At 54.9% G+C, this 14,037-nt stretch overlaps 1 protein-coding gene and 1 pseudogene across 1 annotated transcript in view; one reads left to right on the top strand and one right to left on the bottom strand.

Annotated features, from left to right (window-relative positions):
- Positions 1-14,037, bottom strand: part of LOC135405349 (zinc finger protein 70-like) — a 431,851-nt gene that overhangs the window by 234,222 nt on the left and 183,592 nt on the right. The gene's annotated exons all lie outside the window — the stretch shown is intronic.
- Positions 7,481-12,844, top strand: LOC135405348 (class I histocompatibility antigen, F10 alpha chain-like; annotated as a pseudogene).

Below are 14,037 nucleotides of genomic sequence, written 5' to 3'. Positions count from 1 at the left end.
AGCTTTCTTGGGTTCATTGCGGCTGACCCTACTAACCGTGACGAAGACGGACGTGATATGTGTGTCCATGGTAACTCCCACGAGTCCTTTTCGCACCTGTCCGGTTGGAGTACCTATTGATAACTACCGGTGGGGAACTCTGTATGATGAGACCATGTTAGCAAACTGCAACTCGATGCTTCTACCTAAACTATATGTCAGGTACCAAGGTTAATAAAGGAGGAGTTGACATTTTTCCCAGAGATATATACCAGAACGCATCAGCTTGGTGCAATGAGACTCTGCAAAAACGATTTATTCCTGGATCTGATGCGATAGGTCTCCCAAATGATCTGTTTCTCATTTGCGGACAAAGAGAGTGGAAAGGTATTCCAGGAAAGGCTGTAGGAGGCCCTTGTACCTTTGGACAATTAACCTTTTTCCATCCTCGCAGCGTAACCTTGCCGTGGCACACGGCAATTTACTCCGTAAAAACTCTGTAACTCTGATGTAGAGTTTTGGAATAAGGCTGAAAGAATAACTGCTAGTATAATATCTCAGATAGGGACTGCTCATGCTTTGGCTTCTTTAAATAGACTAGGATGCTGGTTGGCTAAAGAAGTTAATGCTACTTCTGCTGCTTTGAGTGCATTGCTCACAGATGTAAACTCTGTTAGACATGCAAGTTTACAAAATAGAGCTGCTATTGGTTTTTTGTTGTTAGCCCAGGGACATGGCTGCCAAGATTTTGAGGGCATGTGCTGCATGAATTTAAATGATCATTCTGAATCTGTTCATGCTAGCATCCAGAAATTAGAAACCAACAATAACATGTTCGTGATGAATGGAACCTCTTTGGTGATTGGCAATGGGAATGGCCCTGGTTACGAAAAGCGTTAATAGGCTCGTCAATAGTTGGATGTATAATAGCATGCATATTGTGTATGATTCCCTGTATACTAACATGTGTACGTCGAATGATAAACACCAGGCTAAATGCATTGCAATCCCGAGTAGTTCGTTTTCACCCTCTTGCTACCATTGATCACACGGTGGTACGTAAAGGGGGTACTTCTGAATTAGATGATCAATGGAGCATAGAGGCGTGAGAACAGAATCATATTAGGATGTGAAACCAGCCAGAGTATGGTACAATGTAACTTATGGCAGAAGCTAATTGTAAGGTCCATTGTGCTTTTTAGCAAGTCAGCTTGATATTCCCTATTATCAGAGCTGAGTTCTTCCTTGGTTTTGCTACGTATTGCAAGATAGATACATCTACCCTTGAAACACAATGGTAGAGGTCATCCATAGGGGTGAGAAAGATGATGATGGGAGGAAGATGATGTGGGCAGGGGTCGTTGGCCCCTTGCCCTACAAGTGGGGCATGCGCAGACTGTTGCCATGAGGTGATGATCGGGGGGGTTTGGCTGCCATTCAGGCATCACCTTATACTGGGTACTGGCCCTACGTGGTGTAATGTGGAACTGATAAAATGGGGTGTCAGAGCTGCTGAGCTGAGCGATCCTCATCCTACCACCGAGACTGTGTCGCTCCGCGGGGACGCCCGCTAAGCACGGGCACCGACCAGCTGCTGCAGATCCTGACAGCCCTGGCCTGTCTGTGTGGCTAAGCACAGTTTTTTGATAGGAAGCAACTGAGAGAACAAACTTTTTAATATCCTTTTAGTGTTCCTTTAATTCCCCTTTTATGTTTATAGTATTTTTCCTTTAGTTTCCCTTTTTACTAACCAATATCGTATTACCTATAATATTGTGTTAGGATCCTTATTTTGTTTCCCCTTTTTCTCTAGTTAATACTGTATTAAATGCTGTTTGTAGTATTTGTTTTAATGCCACCCGATAAGGCAGTTATTTTGTACCCTTTTTTAGTTTTTAATTCCTCTTGCTAAGTTTATTAATACTATTATTATTCTCACTGTAATAAAAGATATTTTGTGTGCTTGAGTATTTTTTGGCACTTGTCTTTATTCCGGACATGTATCCGAACGTACTGCTACAGCTGAACACAGGGTTGATAATCACAGAATATGCTGAGTTGGAAGGGACCCACAAGGATCATCCAGTCCAACCCTTAGCTCTGCACAGGACCATCCCCAAGAGTCACACCATGATCCTGAGAGGATCATCCAAACACTTCTTGAGCTCTGTCAGCCTTGGTGCTGTGCCCACTGCCCTGGGGAGCCTGGTCAGTGCCCAACCACCCTCTGGGGGAAGAATCTTTTTTCTAAGATCCAATCTGACCCTCCCCTGACACAACTCCAGGCCATTCCCTCAGTCCTGTCCCTGGTCCCCCCAGAGCAGAGCTCAGGGCCTGCCCCTCCTCTGCCCCTGCCCAGGAAGTTGGACCTGCAGTGAGGTCTCCCCTCAGTCTCCTCTTCCCCAGCTGAACACACCAAGTGCCCTCAGAGTCCTCACACGCCTTCCCCCCAAGGCCCTTCCCCATCTTGGTTGCCCTCCTTTGGACACTCTCCAATGGCTCAATCTCTTCCTTCCATTGTGTCCCCCCAAACTGCCCCAATGGTGCAGGTGAGGCCGCCCCAGGGCAGAGCAGAGCGGGACAATCCCCTCCCTGGCCCGGCCGGCCATGCTGGGCCTGATGCCCCCAGGACAGGCTTGGCCCTCCTGGCTGCCAGGGCACTGCTGACTCAGGGCCAACTGGTCACCCACCAGTACCCCCAGGGCCCTTTCCCGGCACTGCTTTCCAACCTCTCCTTCCCAGTCTGTCCATCCATGCGGGGTTGCCCCATCCCAGGGCAGAATCCGGCACTTCCCCCTGGTGAAGTTCTCAGGGCTCCTAAAGAGCCGGGAGGTCACGGGATGTCCCAGGGCTCCATGGTGACCTCCCAGAGGTCGTCCTGAGGAATCTCCTGGAATCAAGGGTCTATTGGGACACTGCAGGGCTTTATAGAGCCAAAGAGACCATTGTGACACTGTGGAACCTCATGGGATCGGGAGACTGGTGTGACACTGCAGAACGTCAGGGATGTCTGCTGGAAACTCAACACAGCAGAGAAGAGGCAGTTTAGGAGATTCCTGGAGTGTATGCAGGATAATTTCCTGCTCCAGCTGGTAAACGAGCCTACCAGGGGTGGGGCCCCACTAGACCTGCTGTTCACAAACAGAGAGGGGCTGGTGGGAGATGTGGTGGTCGGAGGCCGTCTGGGGCACAGTGACCATGAGAGAATTTTCAATACTCAGGGACACAAAGAGGGCCATCAATAAAACATCTACCCTGGACTTCCAGAGGGCAGATTTCGGCCTACTCAAAAGACTGGTTCAGAGGGTACCTTGGGAAAGAGCCCTGGAAAACAAAGGGGTCCAGGAGGGACGGACATGCTTCCAGAAGGAAGTCTTGAACGCACAGGAGCTGTCCCAGTGTGCCGAAGGGCGAGCCAGCAGGGAAGACAGCCAGCCTGGCTGAACAGGGAGATTTTAAAGGAAATTAGGGGGAAAAAGAGAGTTTACTGATTATGGAAAAAAGGGCTGGCTACTTGATAAGAGTTTAGGAATATAGTTAGGTCATGTGGAAAGAAAATTAGAGAGAAAAAAGGTACAATTTGAACTCAATCTAGCCACTTCTGTCAGGGACAACAAGAAGTGCTTCTACAAATACATCAATAGCAAAGGAGGGGCAAGGAAAGTCTCCATTCTTTGTTGGACATGGGGGGGAACAGAGTCACCAAAGATGAGGAAAAGGCTGAGGTACTTAACACCTTGGCCTCAGTTTTCAACAGTAAGACAGGTTGTCCTCAGGACAAGTGGCCTCCGGAGCTGGTAGACAGAGACAGGAGGCTGAACAGCCCCCCTGTAATCCAGGAGGGAACAGTCAGTGACCTGCTGAGCCACTTGGATCCTCACAAGTCTATGGGACCAGACGGGATCCACCCAAGGGTGATGAGGAGCTGGCAGAAGAGCTTGCCAAGCCGCTCTCCATCATTTCCCAACAGCCCTGGCTGATTGGGGAGGTCCCAGATGATTGGAAGTTGGTGAATGTCACACCCATCCACAAAAAGGGCTGCAAGGAGGACCTGGGAAACTCCAGGCCTGTCAGCCTGAGCTCAGTGCCTGGCAAGGTTCTGGAGCAGATCATCCTCAGTGCAGTCCCACAGCACCTACAGGATGGACAAGGGATCAGACCCAGCCAGCACGGGTTTAGGAGGGGCAGGTCCTGTCTGACCAACCTGATCTCCTTCTATGATCAGGTGACCCACCTGGTGGATGAGGGGAAGGCTGAGGAGAGGAGAGGTTCGGAGAGGTTCGGAGAGGTTCGGAGAGGAGAGGTTCGGAGAGGTTCGGAGAGGAGAGGTTCGGAGAGGAGAGGTTCGGAGAGGTTCGGAGAGGTTCGGAGAGGTTCGGTTCGGAGAGGTTCGGAGAGGTTCGGTTCGGAGAGGTTCGGAGAGGTTCGGAGAGGTTCGGAGAGGAGAGGTTCGGAGAGGTTCGGAGAGGTTCGGAGAGGTTCGGAGAGGTTCGGAGAGGAGAGGTTCGGAGAGGAGAGGTTCGGAGAGGAGAGGTTCGGAGAGGTTCGGAGAGGTTCGGAGAGGAGAGGAGAGGAGAGGAGAGGAGAGGTTCGGAGAGGTTCGGAGAGGAGAGGTTCGGAGAGGAGAGGTTCGGAGAGGTTCGGAGAGGAGAGGTTCGGAGAGGTTCGGAGAGGTTCGGAGAGGAGAGGTTCGGAGAGGTTCGGAGAGGAGAGGTTCGGAGAGGAGAGGTTCGGAGAGGTTCGGAGAGGAGAGGTTCGGAGAGGTTCGGAGAGGTTCGGAGAGGAGAGGTTCGGAGAGGAGAGGTTCGGAGAGGTTCGGAGAGGAGAGGAGAGGTTCGGAGAGGAGAGGAGAGGTTCGGAGAGGAGAGGAGAGGTTCGGAGAGGTTCGGAGAGGTTCGGAGAGGAGAGGAGAGGAGAGGAGAGGAGAGGAGAGGAGAGGAGAGGAGAGGAGAGGAGAGGAGAGGAGAGGAGAGGAGAGGAGAGGAGAGGAGAGGAGAGGAGAGGAGAGGAGAGGAGAGGAGAGGAGAGGAGAGGAGAGGAGAGGAGAGGAGAGGAGAGGAGAGGAGAGGAGAGGAGAGGAGAGGAGAGGAGAGGAGAGGAGAGGAGAGGAGAGGAGAGGAGAGGAGAGGAGAGGAGAGGAGAGGAGAGGAGAGGAGAGGAGAGGAGAGGAGAGGAGAGGAGAGGAGAGGAGAGGAGAGGAGAGGAGAGGAGAGGAGAGGAGAGGAGAGGAGAGGAGAGGAGAGGAGAGGAGAGGAGAGGAGAGGAGAGGAGAGGAGAGGAGAGGAGAGGAGAGGAGAGGAGAGGAGAGGAGAGGAGAGGAGAGGAGAGGAGAGGAGAGGAGAGGAGAGGAGAGGAGAGGAGAGGAGAGGAGAGGAGAGGAGAGGAGAGGAGAGGAGAGGAGAGGAGAGGAGAGGAGAGGAGAGGAGAGGAGAGGAGAGGAGAGGAGAGGAGAGGAGAGGAGAGGAGAGGAGAGGAGAGGAGAGGAGAGGAGAGGAGAGGAGAGGAGAGGAGAGGAGAGGAGAGGAGAGGAGAGGAGAGGAGAGGTGGATACCAGAGCCTTTGTGTAACCCAGGATGATGAGGCAAAGTGGATTATGTCAACACTACTTCTGTAGAGAACCACATGAACTGTAACAGGACCGTTTTTCTTAAAACAAAACATCTCTTTTCATCACTTCTGCAACCAAACAAGAAATGATGTTCTCATGAGAACTTCTTGCTGCACTTCTAGATAAAGGCAAGGGTGGCTGCAGCTCCTCTGTCAGCAGGAGCTGAGTTTGTCCTGCAGCCAAGGGGTTTGTGCAGCACAGCACAGGCCTGGGCCTGCCCGGGGGACTGTTCTGTGCAAAGGCTTCACCTGGAGCTGGAAGGGCACTGGCACTTGGGGAGCTGGAATCCCAAACATTATAGCTACCCAGAATTTGAAGGCAAAATAATTGGAACTCAAACTGTAAATGCTCTGTGGACAACACAAAAAGAAGTATCAGAAATCAGGAAGATTTCACCTCTGAACCGAAGGGCTTTAGATCTGATCTTGGCCTTACAAGAGGAGTCGGTACCATAATAAACAGTAGTCACTGTGTATACATAGATCAGTCTCAGAAAGTAGTGACTAATTTGGACAATCTGGGAACAAGTTAGAGTCTTACATGATGTACAAAAGAACAGCATTTCCTGGGGATCTCAGGAGTTATTGGAAAAGATCATTTTGGTGTCCAGACCACTCTCAGTGGGTCAAATGAATTATAGTGACTGTGATGACAGTGATTGTTGTCTTTTATGAATTTATGTGAATTGTTGTACTAATGTTTGTAACCCAAAATATTATGAGGCTTATAAGTGAGACTTGCTGAAAATTTCAACAAGTCTCAAAGGGGGGAAATGTTGGGAAAATCTTTAATTGCAACAAACAGCGTGTAGTGTGGCTGGTTTTTGGGGGGGGGGGGGCTACAGGGGTGGCTTCTGTTAGAAGCTGCCAGAAGCTTCCCCTGTCCCATGGAGCCAATGCCAGCCGGCTCCAGGATGGAATTCCTGCTGCTGGCCAAGGCTGAGCCAGTCAGGAGCGACAGTAACACCTCTGGGATAACATATTTAAGAACAGAAAGTTGTTGTGCAGAAGGAATTCCAGCCAGGGAAGAGCAGAGTGAGAACATGGGAACAGCAATGCAGACCCCAAGGGCAGTGCAGGAGGGGCAGGAGGTGCTCCAGGTGCCAGAGCCGAGGCCCTGCAGCCCATGGGGCAGAGCAGGGTGGGGCAGCTGTGCCCCTGCAGCCCCTGGGGGAGCATCGGGGTGCAGAGACCCCCCTGCAGCCCATGGGGGAGCATCGGGGTGCAGAGACCCCCCTGCAGCCCCTGGAGGCTCCCACGCTGGAGCAGGTGGATGCAGGAAGGAGGCTGTGACCCCGTGGCAGGCCCAGGATGGAGCAGGGTCCTGGCAGGGACCTGCAGCCCGTGGAGAGGGAAGCCCAGGCTGGAGCAGGTTTTTCCCGGGTAGGACTCTGTGGGGGACCCAGGCCGGTACAGCTCATCTGTGAAGGACTGACCCCATGGAGGAGTGACCCACGGGACAGCAGGTTGGGAAGAGCTGCTGCCCGAGGGATGGACTCACGCTGGAGAGGTCCATCAAGGACTGTCTCTCGGCAGAAACAACAACTGACCACGACCCCCATTCCCATCCCCCTGCACTGCTGGGGGGAGGAGGGAGAACGTGGAAGGAGGGGTGGGGGGAAGGTGTTTTTAAGACTGTTTTGTTTCTCACTCTTTGGCTCTTATCCTGTCAGTAATAAATTTAGGTAATATCTCCACTTGGAATCTGTTTTGCCTGTGAAGGTGATCAGTCACTGACCTCTCCCAGCTCTTATCTCAACTCATGAATCCTCAGCTGTTTTTTTTCTCTCTTCTGTCCAGTTGCAGAGGGAGAGTGAGAGTGGCTTTAGTGGGTACCTGGCATTCAGCCAGGGTCAACCCACGACACAGAGTTTAAGTCTTGTGAATTCCTTCAGCTTTACCAAACAGGGCTTAGTCCTGTATCCACCCATAGCTGTGTGCAAGTGGATATCTTAGTCCTGAGACTAAACCATCTGGGCCTGAGCACTACTGATAAGAAGGTGTATCTTGGCCAGACCACAGAGCTGGGAAGCATTCCAGAAGAAGAAACTGGTTTTTTCAGGCTTGTGACCAAAACAGGGTAATTTGAGGGAGGGATATTTCCCAAACGCAGCAGAGCAGCACGATGGCTCCGGCGCTGGCTCTCGGGGCACTCCTGGGGCTCCTGGGGCTCCTGGGGGACCCAGGGGGGGCAACGAAGGGTAAGTGGGACCCTCGGAACTGGGACCTCCTGAACTTCCATTCCTGGGAAGTGAACCCCCCTTCCCGAGAACAGGAAACCCCCTGAACCCCCATTCCTGGGAAATGGACTCTCCTGCACCCCTTCCCTGACATGGGCACCTCCTTGAACCCCCTTATCCATCCCTGGGACCCCCTGAACCCTCTTCCCTGGGCACTGGAACCCTCCTGGGCCCCCATTCTTGGGAAGGGGCCCCCCTGAATGCTCATTTCCAAGCACGGGTACCGCCCTGAACCCCCATTCCTGGGCACAGGGACCCCCCTGTGCCTCCTCCCCCAACATCAGCACCCCCACAAACCCCCTCATCCAGCACCGGCATCCTCTGAATCCCCATTCCCGGAAAGGGGACTCCACTGCATCCCTTCCCTGGCACAGAGACCTGCCTACATCCCTTTATACAGCCCTGGAACCCCCCTGGACCCCCATTCCTGGGCACGGGGACCCCCTGAACCCCCATTCTGGGGAAGGAGGCCCCCCTGAACTCCCATTCCTGGGGACCAGAACCCCCCTGAACCTCCATTTCCAGGCACAAGGACCCCTTACCCTGTACCAGGACCCCCCTGAATCCCTACTCCTGGGCAGCAGGATGTCCCTGACACACCTCACCCAGCACTGGGACCACCTGAACACCCATTCCCATACATGGGGGAGCCCCGTGCACCCCATACCTAGCTCCAGAACCCTCCTGGACCCCCTTATCATGCACCAATAGCCCCCCACATCCCCTTTTCCCATCATCTCACCTCTTCCAGCTCCTCTTTTCCTTGACCCTGGGACCCCCGAACCCTCATTTCTGCCCTTTCCAGCCCCCAGCCCCTCTTTTTCTCTACTCCGAGGACCTCCAGGACCCACCCCATGACTCCCCTTTCCCCAGCACTGTGGTTCCTTGGATCCCCCTTTTGGGGGCACAGGGACCCCCTGGAGGCCCCCCATCTCACCTCTCCTCATCCCTGCATCCCTCTTTCCTTGACCCTGGGACCCCCAAGCCCCTTTCTGGCTCTCCCAGTTCCCCCTTTCCTTTACCCGTGAATCCCCCCAGCCCCCCAGTCTCTCACTGTGGGACCCTCAGCCCCCCCAAATGTCCGTGTCCCCCCAGTTCTCCACTCCCTGCGTTACCTGCGAGTGGTGGTGTCGGAGCCTGGTCAGGGGCTCCCCCAGTACGTGGCCGTGGCCTTTGTGGACGGGATCCCCTTCACGCGCTATAACAGTGAGCGGGGCCGGGTGGAGCCACAGACTCTGTGGATGGCGGCTGGAGCCGGGATATTGGGATACGGAGACCCGGATCAACGAGAGGTACCGGCACAGGGACCCCGCCCACCTGGAGACGCTGCAGATCCGGTACAACCAGAGTGGGGGTGAGTGGGGGGAGCCGGGGAAGGGGGGATCTGTGGGGCTGGGATGTGGATCTGTGGGGCTGGGATGTGGATCTGTGGGGCTGGGATGTGGATCTGTGGGCCTGGGGGGGATCTGTGGCACTCCAAGGGACTGGGACGGGATCTGTGGATCTTCATGACACTATGAGTCTCTGTAGGGCTGCAATGGGGCCCTGTGGGGCTGGGACACACTTCCATGGGTCTCTGTGGGTCTGATTCCATCCCCTCAGGTCTCCACACGCTGCAGCGGGATTGCGGCTGTGAGCTCCTGTCCGATGGGAGCATCCGTGGATCTTGTCGGGAAGGCTACGACGGGCAGGATTTCATCTCCTTCGAACTGGGATCCAGGAGCTTTGTGGCAGCCGATGGCGCTGCCCAGATCACCAAGAGGAAATGGGAATCTGACGGGATCACGGTGGAGGAGTTGACAAATCTCTTGGAGCACATCTGCCTGGAAGTGCTCCAGAAACATGTCCGATATGGGCGGGAGGCACTGGAGCAAAAAGGTGGGGGCAGAATTCCCATGGGAATGGGGTACTAGAGAATGTGGGATTTGGGAAGGTGGAATTTGGGAACGCAGGAATTCCCATGGGAATTCTGTTTATGCATGTCACCCTCATCCTATTCCCATGGGAATTCTGTGGATGCATCTCATTGCTGTCCCATTCCCTTGGGAATTCCATGGATAGATCTCACCATTATCCCATTCCAGAGCCCCCTGACGTCCATGTGTCTGGGAAAGAGGAACACGGGATCCTGACGTTGTCCTGCCACACGTACGGATTCTACCCCGGGATAATCGGGATCAACTGGCTGAAGGGGGATGAAATCTGGGATCAGGAGACGGAGTGGGGCGGGATCGTTCCCAACAGCGACGGCACCTTCCACAGCTGGGCCAGGATCGAGGCGCTGCCGGGGGAGCGGGAGCAGTACCGGTGCCGGGTGGAGCACGCCGGAATGCCGGAGCCCGGGATCTTCGCCTGGGGTGAGGCTGGGAACGGGCAATGTGGGAATTGGGAAATGAGGAATTTGGGGATGTGGAGCAGTGGGATGGGGGTTCCCGTTTCCCCTCCCCCTCCTCATCATCCTGCGCTTCCCAGAGCCGGAATTCGGATGGAATTTCATCCTGGTGCTGGTCGCTGTGTCCATCATCGCTGCCATCGTCATCATCATCCTCATCCTCATGAGATTTGGCATCTGGAAGCTCCGATCCAGTAACTCATGGAATGGGGATCAGGAAGGGGCACAGATCCGCCCGGCAGCATTCCAGGGATGCTGTGCCACAGGTCCTGATCCCACTTTATTTCCATTGGAAAGAGGAAGGGATATAACATGGCAACTGGTGAGTTCCAATGGTAGATCCAGCTCTGGATCCCCTCTGTGTGCATCCCAGGATGAATCCTGGAGTTCATCCCGGTGTGTGATCCGTGATGGAATCTCATGGATCTTCTCTTACTGCAGGAATAGACACGTGAACAAACAAACAGCTTGACTGCAGGTATGGAGCGGGATCAGGGTGGGATTCCAGAGGGGGATTGGGGCAGGGTGAACGGAGTGGGACCAGGGAGGGATTCAGGATCAGGGCAGGATTCCAAATTGCTATCAGGTGGAATTGTGGAGCAGGATCTGGGCTGGATTTTGGAGCAGGATCAGGTGGGATGGATGGAGAGAGATTGGTGTGGGATGGATGGAGTGGGATCAGGTGGAATTCTTGGCCAGCTCCTGCTCTCCATGGGCTCCACAGCTGGGTCCATCCGGCAGGATGGGGACAGGGACAGGGAGCCACCATGACCCACTCTCATCCCAGCAGGAATCACCACCTGAGTGATCCATGGAGCCAGAGCAAAGGAAATCTGGGAGCTACCGGCTGAGCTCATCCCACTGCTCCCACCCACCCCAGCCCTGCCATGTCTCTTCTGAATGGATCATCTTCCCATTTTCCCATGTTTGAAAGCCAGGAATCACAGCTATTTCAATGCTTTCATTTTGGTGTGAAAATATCCTTCCCCCATGTCCAGCAGAGCAAATTCCAGTGGCTCCAGGACAGACTCACCACTGGCCAAGGCTCAGCCCATCAGAGATGGCAGTGATGCCTTGGGGAGAACGTATTGAAGGAGGAAAAAGTCCTTGCGCAGATGGAATTGGGTGCAGAGAAGAACAGAGTGGGAACAGGGGAGAGGAAGAGCTCTGCAGACCCCCAGGGCAGTGCAGAAGGAGGGGCAGGAGGTGCTCCAGGCACAGGGGCTGAGATTCCCCTGCAGCCCAAGGAGGAGCCCACACCGGAGCAGGGGGATGCCCGAAAAGAAGGATGTGAGCCCGTGGGAAGCCCGTGCTGGAGCAGAGTCCCTGCAGCTGCTGCGGCCCCAGAGACCTCAAAGGGTCTCACTCAGCACTGCTGGTTATGGGGCCCCCACAGAGGGGGCTTGAGGCACAGGAATTGTCCATCCTGGCCGCAATTCAGGTCTGTGACTTTCTCTGAAAGTTGGAGAACAAAAATAGGATTCCACTTGGATTGTTCTTCAGGCAAGAAAAATAATAAATTTCCCAGGCTGCTCATTAAAGCAGCAGGACCTGGTTAGACAGCACCAGTTCCTGGGAGCAGAGAGTGTTTCTGAGCAGCTCAAGAGCAGCTCAGCCCAGGGCTGTTCATCAAGGCTGAGGCCTAAGGAGCATTCTCAGATCACAGGGAGGCCTGGGGTGGGTGGGGATGCACCACCACACCTGGAAAGGTGTCGTCCCAAGGACTTGCACAGCTGGGAGGTGTTTTCAGTCTCAGCCCCCCCCCCCCCCCCGGTCACCCCACAAGATGCTGGACGGCCCTTCAGACCCACCTGAGACCACCCCCTGTCTCTCCAAGAACCTGCAGGAGGGGAAAGCAGCTGAGTCTAAACCAGCAAGTGTTCTGTCGAGCTTTAATGTCTCGCAGCTGCTTGCAAGCTTGGTTTGCTTTGCTTTGCTTGCTAAAATGTATAAATAGTAAAAAGCTCTGCGAGTTGGTGCCTGACTTGTGAAACAGCACCGGGCACCCAGCTCTGGAGTAATAACGACTCAGTGTGTCTCTCGAGTGTGTCATTATCGGCTTGTCACAGGGGAACGAATGCGATGTTTGCGGCCAAGGCCGAGGCACGAACTCGTTCCGAGCCCGGCGGGGCTCAGCGGGAAGGAGGAGCCCGCGGGCAGCCGCTGAAATAGAGACAAGACAAAAGAAAAATTTAGCCATGTTAGCATGAAGTGTGCCTTTGCAGAATTGTAACTGCTCGCAAACAGGTCTCTGCCCAAATTGGGGGCAGTTAAAATGAAGGGGAAGTAAACAAATAAGGGACTGACAGGGAAAGCGGGAAAACAAAGGCTTTTAGCACATAACATTGCAAGGGAGACAGGAGAGGGGTGGGGGGAAAACAGCGCTTGAAATGATAAAATTTTATGTTCCTACTCTATAATAATTAAAATAGGGATAGGTAACTGAATGTTTATTTAGATAAGGCAGACTTCGTACCAATTCTCAAAGAGTGTATATGATAGGTAATTTTTGAAACTTAGTCCTTCCAAATGTATAAAAGCTGTTGTGTTTCTTTTCTCAGTGGAATGCACGGGGGGGCGAAACCCCTTTGCATTGCCCCGGCCGGAAATAAAAAGTGTGCTTTTACCTATTGTTTAAGGATTTCTTTGAATCGACGCTCCCTCAGCGGTCCCTAGGGAGGGGACACGGGGGGCCGAGCCCGCCAGACCCCGCTCCCCGCGGCGCCTCCCGCCCCCTCCGCCCGCAGCGAGCCCCGAGCCCCGGCAGGGCCGAGCGCGGGTCCCACCGCGCCGGGGCCGCCCCCGAGCTCCGCCGCCGCCTCAGCGCCGTCCGGGCGCCGCCGCCGCTGCCCCGGCCCGGCAGAGGGAGGGGGCGGGGACTGCCCGCCCGAGCCGACCAATGAGCGCGCGAGGGTGAGGAGTGACGGGGCAAGCAGCCAATCATGGCGGGACTCGAGGTCTGCCGCCGCCATTTTGTCGCGCTGCCCGGGCCGGGGGGCAGGAGCAGGGCATTGCTCGATCGGTGTTGGGGGCACAAAGACCCGACTGGGGGACATTGATGGGATTGGGAACCGCTCAGATCCGAGCAGGAGGGTGAGAAGTCAAACGAGTCCTAATAAAACACCTTCCCCCACCCCTCCCTCCTTCACGGACTTCACTATTCCGTCCCTCCGCTCCGCGGCACAGGGGGATGGGGGTCCTACCGCTGCTTCCCGCTCAGGGAGAGGAGTCCGTGTCTGCTCCGTCCTGTGGGGTAGAGAGGAGTCCGTGTCTGCTCCGTCAGGCGTGGGATAGAGTGGAGTCCGTGTCTGCTCCGTCCAGCGTGGGATAGAGTGGAGTCCGTGTCTGCTCCGTCCAGCGTGGGGTACTTGGCACGGGAGACAGTCCCTCGGGAACAGGCTGCTCCACCGTGGGTCCCCACGGGGTCACAAGTCCTGCAGGAGCCCGTTCCGCGTGGGCTCCTCTCTCCGCGGCTCTGCAGGGGCTTCCCACGGGCTCTCGGCCTCCTTTGGGCACCCCCTGCTCCGGCGTGGGCTCCTCCCTGGGCTGCAGGGGGGTCTCTGCTCCATCCTGGACTCGTCCACAGGTCACAGGCCCTTCAGCTCAACTTCACACGGAGTTCCAGCCTGTCCAGTGCAGCAGCAATTCCCGAGCCTCCTGCCAGCCCGGCCACATCGCCAGGGCTGTTGTCCAGCATTCCCAGGCACAGCACAGTGAGGTGATCAGAGCTGAGCAGCTCAGCAGCAGCGACAGCAACAAACAGCCACTAAGGAGCACCAGACTGACACACAGCCAGGAGCCCCAGACAGCACCAGCAGC

This window comes from Pseudopipra pipra, chromosome W (assembly GCF_036250125.1).
Source record: "Pseudopipra pipra isolate bDixPip1 chromosome W, bDixPip1.hap1, whole genome shotgun sequence".
NCBI lineage: Eukaryota > Metazoa > Chordata > Aves > Passeriformes > Pipridae > Pseudopipra > Pseudopipra pipra.
The sequence above is the reverse complement of the archived record's forward strand: the minus strand, read 5'-3'. Positions and strand labels throughout refer to the sequence as shown.